The sequence below is a fragment of the Felis catus genome, chromosome C2 (genome assembly GCF_018350175.1).
Source record: "Felis catus isolate Fca126 chromosome C2, F.catus_Fca126_mat1.0, whole genome shotgun sequence".
NCBI classification, from domain to species: Eukaryota; Metazoa; Chordata; class Mammalia; order Carnivora; family Felidae; genus Felis; species Felis catus.
Genome location: NC_058376.1, coordinates 124,956,890 through 124,961,872, shown reverse-complemented (window position 1 = coordinate 124,961,872; position 4,983 = coordinate 124,956,890). Strand labels below are relative to the sequence as shown.

The 4,983-nt window shown below is 42.5% G+C and overlaps 1 pseudogene; it reads left to right on the top strand.

Annotated features, from left to right (window-relative positions):
* Positions 1 to 3,854: 3,854 nt before the first annotated feature.
* On the top strand, positions 3,855 to 4,547 carry LOC101080400 (annotated as a pseudogene).
* Positions 4,548 to 4,983: the final 436 nt, after the last annotated feature.

The following is a 4,983-nucleotide window of genomic DNA, read 5'->3' as shown; positions in this document are numbered from 1 at the left end:
AAACAGCATATTTATAGCACAGAGGGAGGATCTGAGAGATTACTCTGGCTCTCACAGAAAACGGATAATTAAAACCGAAAAATGGCAAAAATGTAACATTCAACTTCAAACCAATGGGATTACAAAACTGGTTAGTAGAAAACTGTCCTCGGTTATATAATTTTGAGCTATTCGAGTTTAGATTTCCTAAGATTAGGGACATTTTGAAGACTCTCATGCAAAGACATAAATGAAGGAATCAAATCATAACATACATGTTCAAAATGTGACTCACTATCATTATCCATAAAATTCCCTGGCGAATCCCAAGCTATGGACTACTGAGTATTCCTCTGTCATCACCTTGAGGCCCAAAAGGAAGGAGGTATAATCAATGTCTCCATGGGATGGCCAATTCTTTCACCTTTTTCTAGGGTAATACTCAGCCCCATCCCGCCTCCACAGAACATTACACAGGGTCAACCATTGCAATGACCGGGGTTTTTGCCAAAGCACCTGGCATTTCAGAGCCAACACTTTCCACTGGACAGAACACTGAGTTTGGAATCAGAAACCCGAACTTGTCCTGACTCCAAGGCCAAACAGCGGTGTGAACTTGAAGGATCAACGACAAGAATTCACAACATGCTTTCATTAATTTTGCATTGATTCTTTGTGATCATCACTACTGCATTTAATACTTTTACATGCTTCATCTCTACCCCTCCAACAGTCTTGATCTCACTAGCCTCCAACCTGTGACCAGTCTGAGTGAGGGGCCCAAAGCTCCCAGACACGGGTCAGCAACCACACACACACACACACACACACACACACACACACAAATGAACACTCACAGATACTCACACACACTCAAATGCCTGGTTATGCTTCTGGATCCTCGGCAGGGTCCCTAATTTATCTGATTTTTTTCAACTCTTAGGCATTTACAGGTGCCTCAGAACTGCTTTTGAACTATTCCATTCCTTGAGCTGAAGCCTGGCTGATTTTTGCTACTTACCAATCCACAGTTAGAAAGGAAAGAGATTATTCTCTTTATAAATAGCTCAAATTATGGGGCGCCTGGGTGGCTCAGTCGGTTAGGCGTCCAACCTCAGCTCAGGTCATGATATCGCGGTCCGTGAGTTTGAGCCCCGCGTCGGGCTCTGTGCTGACAGCTCAGAGCCTGGAGCCTGTTTCAGATTCTGTGTCTCCCTCTCTCTGTGACCCTCCCCCGTTCATGCTGTCTCTCCCTGTCTCAAAAATAAATAAATGTTAAAAAAAAATTATAATAGCTCAAATTAATATGAAATAAGCATTAAAATAAGCATTAGGAGTTGAAGATAAACCTTTTGTTTAATATTGAGTGCCAGATACTATATCATGGGGACAAAATGTCACTAAAGTATTTAAATTAGATACCAAAAAAAAAAGTTCTAACCGTGATCGCTTAGTGTGCATACCACCACAATACTCCATAGTAAAAGCAACTACTACCTAATGACCAAATAAAATGAAATCTCTTAGCCACCCCTACCATAGGGGTTGCTAAAAGAAACCAGACTTCTTCCTTAGAGAGCCTTCCAAGGAAAACAGGGTCCTGTGTGGAAACAAAGAACATACAGGTCCCTTCCATAGAAAATAACATATTTTGTTCTGTCAACCTATATTTTTGGAGGAATACAAAGATAATGTTATATCTAATATAAAATAAGGCTAAAAGTATTTGTCCTTTAATCCAGCAATCTCCCTTTCTCAAATTTCCCCTAAGGAAATGATCGTAAATATTTATGCCTAAAAATATATATCATTTGTTTAGAAGAGTAAACCTGGATCCGAAGAATTTTTTTAAAGTGGTTGCTTCTGGTTAGGGATATAATAACACTTTTTCTTTATATTTTTCAGACTTTTCAAAAATATTCAACAATATTTTCATTTTATACCCAGAATAAACTACCATTTCCTGAGCAGACATTAAGAATGAAGAAGAGTGGCGCCTGGGTGGCGCAGTCAGTTAAGCGTCCGACTGCAGCCAGGTCACCATCTCGCGGTCCGTGAGTTCGAGCCCCGCGTCAGGCTCTGGGCTGATGGCTCAGAGCCTGGAGCCTATTTCCGATTCTGTGTCTCCCTCTCTCTCTGCCCCTCCCCCATTCATGCTCTGTCTCTCTCTGTCCCAAAAATAAATAAACGTTGAAAAAAAAAAAAAGAATGAAGAAGAAAGCATTGATGGCAGAAATGACTGCTAGAGAAACACCATTTTGAACCTTTAAAAAATATATAGATAATTATAAATGTTAATATTACTATCATTATCATCTGTTTAGATCTAGCAGATCTCAGAGATAGGTTCAGGCACTTTCTGTACACTGGCTCCAATCCTCAAAATAATCCATGAGACAAGTATTATTATGCCTGTTTCACAGATAAAGAAATCAAAGCTCAGTGAGGCTGAATCTTGCCCAAGTGATGATCAACTGTCCTGGTTTGTCCAAGATTGTCCTCGGTTTAGACTGAAAGTCCTGCATTTCCAGGAACACCTCAGCTCCCAGCAAACCAGGACAGCTGGTCACCCTATGTCAAGGCTACATAGCTAACAGAAAAACATGGCTCCACACCTCACTCTCTTTCTACTATGCTGGAGTTAATCTCACTAAACAGGTAAAATACATACAAAGGAAAGAAGGGAAAAAGGAAGGAAGGAAGGAAGGAAGGAAGGAAGGAAGGAAGGAAGGAAGGAAGGAAGGAAGGAAGGGGCAGGAGGGAAGAGCAAATCAACTTTAAAGAAAAAAATATTTGCCTATGAATCCAACAAGCATAATGCTTAAAACAGCACATAGCAAATTCTATTTTTTAATTAATTAACTTATTTATTTGAGAAAGAGTGAGCATGAGAGAGAGGCAGAAAGAGGGAAAGAGAGAATCCCAAGCAGGTTCTGTGCTGTCAGCACAGAGCCTGACACGGGGGCAAAATCTCACCAACTGTGAGATCGTGACCTGAGCTGAAATCATGAATTGGACACTTCACCAACTGAGCCACCCAAGGCACTCCTGCAAATTCAATTTTTATTTCTCAACTTAAAAAAAATGTCAAACAAGAGCAAATCTATTGTAAATGGTGGACAGATGGTAGGAATGGAAGAGAACATGAGGTCCCTTCTGAGCTGTCACATTCACCTCAGCTAAGCTCTCAGAGTGCTAGGCAACATGTGTGCACAAAATTTTAAGGGTTCTAGGGCCAGGGAGGACTGTGGTGTGATGCCACCTGAAAGGCAGGGAAAACCCCAGGGCCCCCAAAGTGCTGTCTGCAGGTAAAAATCCTCCAGTGGTAGCAGCTGAAGGTCCCCAAGATTGGGTTTGGGCCAAGGCCCATGTCAACTTAGCACTAATCTTAGGTTGGGGCCCCCAACACTGGGGTCTGAGTCAGTCTCCACCAACCTTTGAGAGGCTTCCCATTCCTTTCTTGTCTCAAGTGGAGCTGGATATGACTGGTCTTAGGTTTGTGACCAGTCCAGTCTTCCCCTCTTATCAAAGCTGCCACCCTTAGTCCTTGTTGACGATAAAAAAGCTTATTTGTTTTACTTGACAAGCCAACTTGAATTTCCCCAAAGTATTTTTTGAAAGGTGAAATATCAAACATATTAGGCACGTAGGACTTTGCTACCTATACTTAATGGTCGAAGGAGGACAGTTGCCATAGCAATGGCTCTGATAAGAATGATGGAGTGAGACTGGAGGGTGAATAAAATACCATTATGGGGCACAGGCTGCCCAGCCAGCCAGCCTCTTACGATACTGGGAGTGTTTGCCCAAGTCTTAGGAGTTAAGTCATAATTGAGACAGAGAGAGAGAGAGAGAGAGAGAGAGAAAGAGAGAAACAAAAACGTCCAGTTGTAAACAAACATTTTGAGCGGTGGGAGGTCAGAATATGGATGGAGATATTTTGAACATCAGCAGTGAGTGCATGTGACTGTCTTGTCACAAGGACTGGCAGAGCCCTCCCTCCAGTGGCTTTCTTGCACAGACCGTCCCATCCACCTGCAGAGGGGCACAGCTGATAGAACACAGAGAACCCGATAAAAGTTCATGGAGAGTTGGCATCACAATGACCCTGACAGCTTCCCTGGCAACATACAGCAAGACTCTACCTGGCTTGTTCTCTGAGACCCAGTAATTCCATTCCTGGGAATCTGCTCAAAGGAAATCGTCCTGACCACGGTCCTGCCCCTAAGGGAGTCCTCGACAGAAGAATGGTGTACAGAAAATGTGAAAAGAAACTTGATACTGCTATCACTCCAGACACGTGTCTTTGCACATCCAAATACACAAGCACATCCACATACTACAGAAAGTGGTAAAAAGAAGCTGAACAAAAATAAAGCCTTGACTTCAAAAAAGCAAGAAATCAGTCGCATAGAAAGAATGAGTTCTCCACTTGGAGAGTTTGTAAAAGTTCTCTGCACTACCCAGGTTCCCATTCCTGGCAGGGCTGTGCCTACAAAAAGGGCATCCGTATGATGTGGGGAAAATAGGTTTTAGACACCAAAAACTACCAGAAAACGTCTGTCTAGATATATTGGTGAAGTTTCTGTCTTTCTATAAGATTTTACTTTCTTCTTGGACTTTTTTTTTTTTTAATTTTTTTTTTCAACGTTTATTTATTTTTGGGACAGAGAGAGACAGCGCATGAACGGGGGAGGGGCAGAGAGAGAGGGAGACACAGAATCGGAAACAGGCTCCAGGCTCTGAGCCATCAGCCCAGAGCCTGACGCGGGGCTCGAACTCACGGACCGCGAGATCTTGACCTGGCTGAAGTCGGACACTTAACCGACTGCGCCACCCAGGCGCCCCTCTTCTTGGACTTTTGAAGGCATAACATAGATGTTCAAGTTACAAAATAGCATGTTGGAAAACAAATAGTTAAGTTTAAACCAGGGAAGTTGATCAGTGTTCATTCTTTCACTCTCAGGAAGTTTCTGAACAACAGCAATAGAGTCTTCCTCCTTG